The 13,424-nt window shown below is 41.3% G+C and overlaps 1 non-coding gene across 1 annotated transcript; it reads left to right on the top strand.

The window, feature by feature from the left end:
• Positions 1 to 1,366: 1,366 nt before the first annotated feature.
• LOC136207662 (small nucleolar RNA R71) lies at positions 1,367 to 1,473 on the top strand. Its single transcript, XR_010676792.1, has one exon. It is a non-coding gene; the product is annotated as a small nucleolar RNA R71 (small nucleolar RNA).
• The last annotated feature ends 11,951 nt before the right edge of the window (positions 1,474 to 13,424 follow it).

The raw sequence follows: 13,424 nt of genomic DNA, 5'->3' as shown, positions 1-13,424 counted from the left end.
GTCTTCAATTATACCATATGGTCTTTTAGTGGATTGATCCGCTAATTGCAAAACCATATTGGTACGTTTGATGTCTTCTTCTAAACCTAATTTTTCAAAAATAGACAATGGCATCAAGTTTATACTAGCTCCTAAATCGCAAAGACAACTTGGGAATTCCATATTTCCCAATGTACATGGAATGGTAAAGCATCCGGGATCTTTGAGTTTAGTAGGTAATTTGCTTGATACTATCGAACTACAATCTTCAGAAAGAGAAATGGATGAAATTCCTTCCCAACTAATCTTTTTTGAAATTAAATCTTTCAAGAATTTTCCATAGTTAGGAATTTGCGTAATTGCATCCATGAATGTTAAATTTATATGCAAATTTTTAAGTTTGTCTAAAAATGATAAAAGTTGTTTATCATGGTCCTTATTTCGGACCCTGTGTGGAAAAGGTGGTTTTGGTACAAAAGGTTTCGGATTAGAGTCAATTTTTGTATCTTTTTGTTTTAAAGTATCTTCTTTGGATTTTGGTAAATCATTTCCAGGTAAAGTTGAATTTCCGGGCATTTCCGGACCTAAGTAGTTTTTCCCTGAACGAAGAGTGATAGCCTTAACATGCTCTTTCGGATTTTCTTCCGTTTGGCTGGGAAGACTTCCCTCTTTGCGGGATGGAATTGATTTAGCAAGCTGTCCAATTTGAACTTCCAAATTATGGATGCTAGATGATTGGTTTTTGATAAGCTGATCGAATTTACTTTCGATCCGTTTAAAACCATCGTCTTGATTACTTACCTTTCCATTCATAGCATCTATAAATTTGTCGATTTTTGAAGATAAAGTGCTAATCGTATCTCTTGTTTGATTTTGATAATTATTTATACGATATTGATTAGCATTTGCATTATTATTATTATTACCATCTTTCCAATTAAAGTTAGGATGATTTCTCCATCCAGGATTATAAGTATTAGAATAAGGATTAGTAGTTTGGTTTTGTTCTTGGACAAAGTTTACCTGTTCTAACTCATTCATACCTTCGTAATCAATGTCGCTCTGGATTGGATCATTAGGATCGCATGGTGCCATAAATTTATCAATTTTGTGCGATAAGGCAGAAAATTGGGCTTGTAACATTGCTACTGGATCAAGATTCATTATACCGTTAACCGATGATGTACCTGAGGATGATGGTTTCGTCGTTGGTATATGTCCACGCTCTGCGGGCCACATACTGCTGTTGATTGCCATTTCCTCCAAAAGTTCTCTTGCTTGGGCGGACGTCTTCTTCATAAATAACCCTCCAGACATAGCATCTAATGAACCTCTAGTCATAGGATTTAATCCATTATAGAATGTCTGCATTAAAAGTGCATCTGACAGTTGGTGGTGTGGGCATAAACGTTGAAGTTCTTTAAAACGTTCCCAAGCTTCATAAAGAGTTTCATTATTATTTTGGGTAAAAGATGTCAACTCTTTGATGACTCTTGCGGTTTTTGCTAAAGGAAAATATTTTGATAAAAACGCTTGGGCTAATTGGTCCCAAGTTTCAAATGTTGCAGCATGCATAGAAGTTAACCAAATTTTTGCCTTATCCTTTAAAGTGAAAGGAAAGAGGCGAAGTTTGATTGCTTCGGCTGTTACATCAGTAATTTTAAAAGTATCACAAATTTCTAAGAAATTTGTCAAATGTGCATTAGGGTTTTCGTTAGGTAGTCCATAAAACGTTACGTTGTTTTGCAACATATTAAGCAAAGCAGGCTTAATTTCAAATTGATTTGCATTTATACGGGGTCTAACTACACTATTAGTTACACCTGCCAATCCTGGCCTAGCATAATCCATAAGTGTCGGTGGATCGGCCATATTTTCTGGCTGGACTACTTTGGTTTTTAAGGGTGTTTTGTCTTTGTTTTTGTTGTTTTTCTTGTTTTTCTTAAGTGTTCTTTCAATTTCTGGATCAAGAGGGTCTGGTGGTGTGCCCGAACTTCGCGAACTGCGCATGAACTTGAAATTGTTACACGAGCCAAACTACCTTCAAAACAAAATTGAAAACAAATATGTTATATAACTGAAAATAAATAAAATATAAAAATTGTATAAAAATAATGTGTAAACCTAGATTCGAAAATAAAATACGAAAAATAAAAATTGTCAAAAATTTTGGCGTATCCCCGGCAACGGCGCCAAAAACTTGTTGAGCGATTTCCGCAAGTGCACGGTTTCGCTTGTAGTAATAAAAATATCGATCCCACAGGGATACGTTTTTTAACGAAAAACTTATTTTTGAATCTGTTAATTTCGAACTTGTTAGATTTACTATTGAATGTAAATGAAAAGTGAAATTTGTCTAATTGAATTTAGGAAATTGTTTAATTGAGTTTGTGGACTTTGAATACTTGAAAATGCTGGAATAAGATTTTATATTTAGAATATATCGATTGTTAGAAAGATCTTCTGATTTTAAGGGTGAATTTTACAAAACAGGAACATTTAGAACTTTGTAGAAAAACGAATGAATTTATTCATTTGCATTAAGCAAAGAAAACAACTTAAACTTTGTATCAATTATGATGATGAAATAAATGACGGAACCTCTAATTAATTGGCTTTGAACGCGACAAAACCCTTTCGGGATAGTTGCCCTTACTCAAATTAAAACTCTTTCGAGATGATAATTTGCCTAAGTGTTGAACAAAGTTTCCTTGTAATGATTTTGAATTCAACTGCGTATTAATGAAAACACCAGGCTCACTTATATTGGATTGGTTACCATAAGTGCTGTATAACGATTTGTCGAATAGAACGGACTTTATTAGATGAAATATAAATTGATACAAGTTTACAGAGAACAAGGAGCATCGAGTTCTTCGAGGGCGTGCAAGTGAACGGCTTGATCGGTTCCTTTCCTTGGGTTTCCTAAGAGGTTGTCAGGCTCAGGGGCGAACACTCTACTCAATCTTCTCGCTGTAACTTCGTAATAGGGATTCGGTCGGCCACTACCATGATGCAAACTAAAACTGGAACAATGTCTAAACGCTACTGAGTTGTAATTAAACTATAAACAATATGTGTACCTCATCTTGTTTTGTACAGAATCTAATTTCTAACTCTCGAAATGTTTTACTTAGAACTTAGACATAAGTTCTACGCTCTGATTCTATATCTATATTATAACATTTCATTGCCTTTTTTCTCAACATCAACTCTTTATTTATAGATGTTGAAGGGTTGTGTTTGAAGTGATGTATCCGTTGGTTAAGAGTCGTGTCCGTTGTGAAAGGACGTCTTTATCCACTTGAACGAACGCGTTTCTTGGATTTCAACATGTGTAAAATGCATTTGGTAAATTTTCTGCACTTACCGAGGATAGGAATCCTCGGCCGTGAATGACGTAGCATTAAGTTGAACGTTGGACGAAGGGGAGAAATGGCTAAACCACGCGTGTCGCGGTCGCGGGTGGTGGATTCGCGGTCGCGGCTTGGTGAGTTTTCCGTTTCTTTGCTTTCGTTCGTGTCCTCGACTTGGTGCTTTCGATTTACGTCGTCTTTGACTCCTTTTGTAGGGTTTTTCTTCTGTTTTAGATCCTTTTTCGTTCCTATTTGGATTTTACCAAATATTTAGGTACCTTGCAAGAAAGAAAGATATTCGAGAGTAAAAGTAATCTAAACAGATATAAATAACACGAATTTGTAATAAAAATGATGTAAATGTTAATGATATTTTAGGTATATTTTGGGCTTAACAGGATGCTACTCATACCGGAAGGAAGAACACCTATCGGTTTTTGAAGGATGGGGTTTGATATGTGCTCACGCCTCTTGTGGGAGAGACTAAGGCCAAAAGGAAATCTACCTTGATCATTTGCCCAACTCACAAGGCGTTCATTAACGAGTGTGAGGAAAGTCAAGTGGTCTATGTAGTGATGGTCAAATCTAGTATGCCATCGGATGGCATAGGGAGTGAAGAAGGAGAAGTTATGGAAGATGTGAGCAGATTGCTTAATGAGTTTCGAGATGTGTTTCCGGAAGAACTACCATATAGGTTACCACCTCTAAGGGACATTCAACACCACATCGACCTCGTACCGGGAGCTAGTTTGCCTAGCCTCCCTCATTACCGAATGAGCCCCAAGGAGAGTGAGGTTATGAAGGAGAAGGTGGAGGAACTAATCAAGATGGGTTATGTGAGGGAGAGTATGAGCCCATGTGAAGTTACGGCTTTGTTGACGCCTAAGAAAGACAGGTCGTGGTGAATGTGTGTGGATAGCCGAGTCATCAACAAGATCACCATACGATACAAGTTCCCGATTCCCCGACTTGATGATATGCTTGATCAATTGGGTGGGTCCAAGGTCTTTTCGAAGATTGATTTAAGGAGTGGGTACCACTAAATCAGAATTAAGGCGGGAGATGAGTGAAAGACGACGTTTAAGATGCGTGACGGGTTGTATGAGTGGCCAATGATGCCGTTTGGGATGATCAATGCACCGAGTACTTTTATGAGATTGATGAACCAAGTCCTTAGGTCGGTGATTGGTAAGTTCGTAGCGGTCTACTTTGATGACATCCTCATCCATAGTAAAATGTTGGAGGAACACATGGAGCACTTGAGAGCCGTATTGGTATTACTACGGGAGAATCAACTCTTTGCTAACACGAAAAAGTGCGATTTTATGATGGAGAGTTTAGAGTTTCTCGGGTATGTGGTAAGTGGAAACGGAATCCAGGTTGATGAAGAAAAGGTTAGAGCTATTCGGGAGTGGCCGACTCCGAAGACCATTGGGGATATTAGAAGTCTTCATAGGTTAGACACTTTCTATAGGCGATTCATCCAGAATTTCAGCGCCATTGTTGCCACCATGACCGAGTGTTTGAAGAAGGGGGGAGGCTTTAAGTGGGAAGATGAACAAGAGGGCAGTTTTGCATTGATCAAAGAAAAGCTAAGCACCACCCCAGTCTTAGCATTTCCAGATTTTGACAAGCTCTTCAAGGTTGAATGTGATGCAAGTGGAGTAGGAGTTGGGGGAGTGTTGATACAAGAGAGGAGGCCCATTGCTTACTTCAGTGAGAAGTTATGTAAGTGACGACAAAAATGGGCCAACTATGATAAGGAGTTTTATGTGGTAGTGCGGGCTCTAAAGACGTGGGAGCACTACCTCATTGGAAATGAGTTCATGTTGTACACCGACCACCAAGCCCTCAAGTACTTGGGAAGTCAAAAACAACTCTGGAGCTCTATGCATGCTAGATGGTCCGCCTTTGTGGACAAGTTCCCCTATAAGCTCCTCCACAAAGCGGGTCAACAAAACAAAGTGGCGGATGCTTTGAGCCGAAGGGTAGCACTCCTCAAAACAGTAGCCTTGGAGTTATTGGATTTCGAGCACATCAAGGGGGAGTACTATGATGATCCAGACTTTGGAAGTGAGTGGGAGAAGTGTAGAAGTGGCACCGAAGGGGCGAGTATCAGTTGGTTGACGGGTTTCTTATGAGGGTTAGCCAATTGTGTCTCCCGGGTACGTCCATACGAGAAAGGGTGATCCGGGAACTACATGGAGGAGTGTTAGGAGGTCATTTTGGTAGGGACAAGACTTTTGAAGCGGTTAGCTCCCATTATTATTAGCCGAAATTGAAAAGAGATGTGGCGTACATTGTGGAGCGATGTGAGAATTGCCAAACTTCCAAGGGACACGCCACTAATGTCGGCTTACGTATGCACCTTCCAATTTTGGAAACCATTTGGGAAGACCTTTCCATGGACTTCGTGTTGGGGCTACCGAGGACTCAACGTGGTATGGATTCTATTTTCGTGGTGGTGGATAGATTTTCAAAGATGGCCCATTTCATCCCGTGTCGAAAGACCAATGATGCCATCGTCATTGCTAAGCTTTTCTTCTGTGAGGTGGTGAGGTTACATGGGGTTCCGAAGAGCATAGTGTCGGATCGGAACACGAAGTTCGTTAGCCACTTTTGGCAAACTCTTTGGGCTATTCTTGGAACCACTCTGAAGTTTAGTACCACGGCTCACCCCCAAACGGATGGGCAAACCGAAGCGGTAAACCGGACATTAGGAAATATATTGAGAAGCAAGTGCTAGGACAAACCAAAGATATGGGATTATGTGATTACACAAGCCGAGTTTGCTTACAACTCCGTTGTGAGTTCTACTACCGGGAAGGCACTTTTCGAGGTTGTGTACACCAAAGCACCCAACCATTCACTTGACTTGGGAGAGGTTCCAAAGGGAGAGAAGAAGAGTATAGCAGCCCACAATTTGGCCAATGATTATCATAAGATGTGCCAAGAAGTTCGGCATAGCATCGAGGAGAAAAACAATAAGATCAAGGCCAAAGTTGGTGAGCACCGGAGAGATGTTCAGTTTGAGGTTGGGGACGAGGTGATGGTGTATTTGGGAAAGGAACGACTTATGCATGCACCGAGTATCAAGTTGAGACCGAGGAAGTATGGCCCCTACAAAGTGGCTAAGAAGATCAATGCCAACGCCTATCAAATAACCCTTCCTAATTGGCTTGGAAAAATGTCACATTCTTATAGACACCGAGTCGGAGGACCTGTGACGAAAACCTGAAAACAAGACGGTCGAAGCGATTGATTCTGGAAGTTTTGAAAAATATATAAAGAATAATAAGCGGAGGAAAATTGACGGCACGGCGAGGGCACGCAACGGCATCCCGCACGCGGACGACGATAGTCGAACGCCCGCTTGACGGCTCGAGACGTGCGCGCGGCGTCCATCGGACGCACCGCGAGTGGCACGCTCTCGACGTCCGAGCAATGCCTGGGACCGCTGGCGGTGCGCGCCCTCGTGGGCCGTTGAGCGCACGCGCCTGGCAGCGTGAGGCGCGCGTTCGGCGGCCGCGACATGCGAGCGTCTGGCTGCGCGGAACGCGCGCTCGGCGGCCACGGAGTGCACGCGTCCGACGGCGCGGGGCACGCCCCGAGGGTCGCCGGGCGGGCGCCCAACCACGTCGGGCGGACGCCCGACGAGGGTTGGGCACGGGCGCCCAACCTCGCGTTGGGCGCTCGCCCAACCACAATGGGCGACGCCCAAATTTTTTTGGGCGTCGCCCATTGTTCCGGGATCCGTTTCCCTATATAAGGGCACGGATCCCAAGGTGAATGGGGAGGCTTTTGGGGGGGATTTTTGGATAAACTTTCTCACTCTAAACATTAAAGGTATTATCCGAGGACTAGACTCTTTATTTTATTTAATTTATTCTCTACTTCTATTTATTTTTTTATGCTATACTTCTTATTCCTTTAGTTATTTATTTATTTTGTCACGTTTTATTTAGTTAGCGTATTTATTTAATTTTCGTTTCGTGTTAAATAAAATTCGGTTTTGTTTTAAAATAAAAACTTCATTTTGGATATCCCAATACGAACCGTGATCCGATAAAAAGGTAGTTCGGGTATCGAAAATGTTGTAATTATAAGCCTTTTTTTAATTTAAAAGAGGTTTCCAAATAACGTTTTAAAATAAAAACATCGTTTTAGGAACTTCCGTTTTCGACTATGATCCATCTTTGGTAGTTCGGAAGTCCAAAACGATTGAATTAGATTTAATTTAAAGCTTTTGAATAAACCTGGAAAATATTGGAGTGCTGCTGTAATTTGTCAATTCTGTCACTAAATGCTGTTTACCGACGGATTTTCCGTCGGTAAATCTGCCAAAAGGTAAAAAATGTCATTTCGGTCCCTTTTTCTTAACTTTTAGACTTTTAATCCTTAGTATATATATATATAATTATGTAACACATGTTTTTCAAATTATTTTAGAATTTTAGTATAGACATTTATTTTAGAATATTGGTATATCATTTTTATTTTATTTTATAATATAAGTATAAATATATATATAAGTATTTCCTTTTTATTAACTTAGGCTATGTTTAAATATTAGTTATTTGATATTTTGAGAAATAATGGATGGATATTAGTATATGTCATTTTTGGTATTTAAACTATATTAATTATGTATATATATGTATAGTTTTGGGAACATTTGGGTTATTTTGTTGATTATTGAAGGAAGTTATTTTTGGGTAAATATTATTTTCTTATCCATAAGATTTACTTATTGTTTTAGCATTTTTAAAGTATAAGTATATAGTACCTATTATTTCCATATACATAAAGTTCCTCTTATATTAATTTTTGGGTTTTCATATCCTCCCTTTTGATTTACTTGTATATATATATATGTCTAAATTATTTTCTCTATTCTTTTGGGCCCATTCATGGGTCCATGTCTCAAATGGGCCTTGTTTGATTATAAGTCTTGCTTTAAATAAGTGTCTTATTGTAATTATAATAGTTAGAGAGTCCATTAAATAAGTGGGGAAAATAAATCACAAAAAGGTAGTTTTCAATTAAATTATTTAAGCTAATGAGCTTTCTTAGATCTCTAATGTAGATAAATAGAGTCATTTTGGTTGATATTTCAAATCGTCTTCAAAACACCACGTTTTAAAACCTTGGTCCGTTCCAACGACGGATTAAGCGAACATTGTAATCAAAATCGTTTTCTTTGTTAATAATGGAGATTTTGAATCGCTTTCTTAACGAATTTGTATAAAATAAAATTGACTTGTATGTTTAACCACGTTTTCTTATTAAAAGGCTTTTACTTTAGCGTTTTCAATTACGCGAGTCGTTCCAACGGCGATTCGGGTAAGCTTCATCAAACGGGGTTTTAAAACGCGCCTAAATCGTTCCAACGGCGATTAAGGTGCGAACCATGTAAATAAACTCGTTTTGGGGAAATAAGTTAGCGTAGAATAAACACACAACATAACATTTAAATACGGTTGTAAATCACTTCTTTTTCCCCCCCTCTCTGTGTATGTATAAACATAAATGGGTGATTCTTTACTGATGTGGCTTTTCAATAATATATGCTCAAAATGGTTTCTAAAAAGAGAAAGAAAAGGGTTTCAAATGAATTTTAAACTTAAAGAAGTATACGATTAGTCCGTTATCGCCTAACATGCTGAGTAGGAGGCCGGTGGTTCATAACCGGGCGATGTCGGGGTGCCTAGTAGCCTTTCTCCGGAAAGGAGCTAGCCTTCTCGGCTCGTACCTAAGTTTCCCGAACCCACACCGGTCTCCCGCAAGGGATTGGTGTTCATTTTCCCATTCGTGGGTGGCGACTCTTCCATATCTCCGAGCTCCGGTCCTACCGAGCAGCTTGATTCCACGATTGGTTGCTTTCGGCACCAATCACCGCTTACGTCGCCATGAGGTTGTCCAACCCCCGGTCCGCCCGGGAGATTAGGCCGCGGAACCTCGTCTAACAAGTGGCGACTCTGCTGGGGAAGCGAGAAATTTGATTCCGGAAGGCGTGTATTAAGCCCTTAACGGGGACGGATCGTTTTACTTCTTTTCGTATGCACTCATATGCATTATTGCAAACCCTTTGGGTAATTTCCGCGAAACCTCTAGCGAGAGTCCATTCGTCGCTCGAAAGAGGCTAGCGTAAGTTCCCCCTTACAGTAAGGCGCCAGAGGGTCCCCATCCATTCGTTAGGGGCGAAACTGTGCGGTCCTGTGAGGTCCCGCGGTCATCCGTGTCAGCATATAGTAGCCTTAGAAGTTTCCATAGGATTACCCGTTACTATTTTTGATGTGATAAATGAATCAGTTCGTGTTTTCAAACCGCCATGATACGTGTCTAATCCTAAGTTATGTAAAGAAAATGAGACGATGCGTTAATATATACTCATGAATCGACATACTAATTACCCTAAAACATCGAAACGATTTGAACTAAAGACGACTTAGTCATCTCATATGAATGAACATGTGCGACCCGCCTTGTCCCTTTCGGTGTCCCGACGAAGGCACGTGTTCAGGAAATACGTTATGACGTAAGCACGTATTAGTATGAATCGGTTCGGTGTTAAGGATAGTTATATTTCGATACAAAAGACTATATTAACGGTAGCCGTTATTCACATTCTTTAGATAAATTGGGATAAAACGAGATCACGACGAAACGAAAACGAAGAACATTTCTGTTTCGAACGACCTTGTTGTAACGTGAAAAGTTTCGCACAAGTAGCCCGTCCCTTCCGAATAAAAGACGAGCTTTTACGTTATGCCTTGTGTCATTCTTAAGAGAAATGGACGTGTCCGCAAAAGGTGACTAAGAAAATAAAAAGACAAAAATAAACTAAACGACCAAAATCATTCCAAATCTACGATATATGCTAATCCCGTGAGTAGTTAAAGAAAATAAACCAATGCCGTTGAATACGTGCCTCGAACGAGAGTATACCCCGTTTAAAATCTCGAAGCCGAATTAAGCCAAACCATATAATTGTGCCATATGGACGAGACTGCGGGTTTTGACTAACGACTCGATCATTTCGACCGTTGCCAAAACTGCAAGAAATATGGCCCGATATACGTGTTTGCTTAAATTCGCGCCTAAAGGAAAGAAAACGGTGATATTCTCGCTTCGAACAAACACGCGATTCAACGAAACGTTGATTTTCTATAACCACACTGAGATGATATATCCCGTGGATTGGGAGGAACAAAGAGTTGTAATTAGCCGAAAGATTATCGTGCGCTCAAAATAAGACTCGCCATCTTTTCACGTAGCAAAATGAGCAAACGAATCCTCGACGCTAAGAACAAACACGTTACGCGATGAGTCTGTTCCCTTAAATAAAATCCAAAAGTGATTCCATCACTAAATAAACACGTGGTTACGTCTCTCGATAAGACCCAAAAGATCCCGTTGTAATCCAAAAATCGAGATACGAACTCACGCGAACAAAAGGGAACGAGTTATCGACAATAACGAACGATTGGACTAGAAGAATAACTCGTACCACGTCTAAAAACTGAGATGCACTCAAAGGGAGTCAAAACCCGAACTAATGCGCCTCACGAAAGGACGAAAGACGAATTATTCTGAAAGGACAATCCAACTTGGTCGATTTCTTAGTCACTGAACGTTGATACGTCAAAACGAATTGTATTGTCTAATGGATGATTTACTTTCCCGCAATAATCGACGGCGTCATGCGTCCCCTGGACCGCAATGTGAGCCCAAACCAAAATCCTAGGAAAGAGACCTGGACCAACGAGTGTGTGGAGGAATAAGGATGGAAGAGAGATGTTGTGATACATGTACATAGAACTAACGTTTGTTCTTCTTACCTTATAATCGTAAATAAATAAACGCACACACCACGAATCATGCATATAAAACCATGCATACATACTAATGGATACCGTTCGCGCAGACGTCATCATTAAGCGGTTGTGGTTTCGCGAGAGTGATCGGCTTGTCAGACAGTTTGATCAGTTGCGAGTAGACAGTCCCGAATCAGTAGTTGTGGCTTCTGAATCGTCTTCATCCGAGTATACTCAGTCTTCCGTCAGTATGTCTGCAACCGACGAGAAGGTGGCTGAATTGGAGAATTCTGTGAATAATATCAACGATCAGCTGGCCGCAATCTTGGCCCAGCTATCTGAGCTAGCACTAAAGGACAACAAAAGTGGAAGTAAGCGTGCTGAGAATGAGGTGAACGATGGCCCTCGCTTTGGGAATGAGGAGGATTATCAGGATTATATCTGAAAACAGCTGGAAAAGGAGAAAGCTAAGGAAGAGGAATGGAAGCAACACATCACACAGGAAGTGCATGACTTGCGCGGAGGAAGTTCTGGGAGTCAGGACTTTTATAACTTGAAGAATTGTTTGGCGGCAACAGCTCTACCTCTGAAATTTCGTCTCCCCAACATGAAAAAGTTCGATGGAACTGGAGATCCCACCGGTCACATGAATCAGTATGTTGCGGTAATGAAGCACACGATCCTGACTGAGGATCAAGTCCTGGGGCTGTTTAACACCTACCTAGAGGGGGCTGCCCTCACATGGTTCCATGCATTGCCTATGGTGACAAAGAAGGATTGGAAGGAATTAGCAAAGTCGTTCATCGCTCAGTATAGCTTTAACACCATGCTGGAGGTCACTTTGAAAGAATTAGAGAGTACTAAGCAGCAGGCTGGGGAATCCTTTTCCGATTTTGTGAAAAGATGGAGGGCTAAGGCCGCGGTCATGAAACAGAAGCCGCTTGAGCAGGATCAGATCCGAATGGTGGTTGGCAACACGTTGCCGTATATTAAGAATGAGTTGAGATATATGCCGTTCACAGATTTCAATCAGATGTATAGTTGTGCCTTGACTGTCGAAGGAGATGGGGAGCCGAAGAAAGCTTATACTAAGTGGATGAAGTCTGGATATAGTGCCGGAGGGCCTAGCGCGAGTACAGAATCTGCGGCAGTGAAAGTGGTTGATCTTAATGCCATCGAAAAGAGGCGGTTCGCCAAGTTCGATCAGACCTATGCGAAAGTTTTCGAGCGTCTGCAGAAGAAGGGATTGTTAAAAGCCCTTACCCCGTATAACAAAGCTCAACCTACTCCGCAGATTCAGGCTAGAGGGTATTGTGAGTTCCACAGCAGTTATGGACATACGATTGAGAATTGTGAGAGGCTGAAACACGAAATCCAAGATTTGATTGAGGAGAAGAAGATAGCTGATCCTTCGTCAGCAAACCCTTCCGTTAGGCGCAATCCATTGCCTAATCATAGGGTAAGCGTGATCGGAGCTGGTTTGACAGAAACTGTGGTGATGGAATCTTTTGAGGAAGATGTAGAGGAGTTGTTGGACTCCGTCGAAAGAAGCGATGTGGGAAATGGTCTGTATGTGTCCTTCTTGGGGGAGGAACAAGAGGATGAACCAATGGAGGAAGGATCAGATGGTGGAGCACCATATGACGAGGATAGTGCCGAAGAGACCGGTGAAGGGTCGTCTCGGACTATCGTGCCAAATTTGGGTTTGTTCAGTGGAGGAAGGGATCCCGAAGTGCACTTGCGTGAGTATATGCACGACATGTTCATTGAATCCTTCGGAGTAGATGAGATTGCTCAGTGGTTCCACCATTCGCTGGTAGGTGAGCCTTTGGAATGGTTCCATTCATTACCCGACTCTTGCAAGCACGATTGGGATCGGTTGTCGGATTTGTTTCTAGAAAAGTATCAGAGAGCTGAAGATAAAACTGCGGAGCGCTTTGCGATGCAGATTGGACCCATCAAGCGTCCATTGCCGAGGGCGAGCAAATATAACGGCAATAAGGACCCTATGGAGCACCTCCACTTCTACTTATCGGCTATGACAGCTTTGAGTTTTAAAGAAGAAGAGATCACTAGCTTGTTTTGTAATTCACTGATGGGTGAACCGCTGATGTGGTACATGTCGCTGCCGATGTATGTTAAGACCGATTGGGCAGCTATGACGAAGAGATTTATCAAGGAATATACGGTATAGATGCTAGCAGAGCAAACTCCTGATTCCCCGTCTTACCAAACACCTGATGCGGTGTTAGCAATGCCTAGGTATGGTGGA

The sequence above is a fragment of the Euphorbia lathyris genome, chromosome 9 (assembly GCF_963576675.1).
Source record: "Euphorbia lathyris chromosome 9, ddEupLath1.1, whole genome shotgun sequence".
Classification (NCBI taxonomy): Eukaryota; Viridiplantae; Streptophyta; class Magnoliopsida; order Malpighiales; family Euphorbiaceae; genus Euphorbia; species Euphorbia lathyris.
Note: the sequence above shows the minus strand (reverse complement) of the source record. Positions and strands in the feature narration are given on the sequence as shown.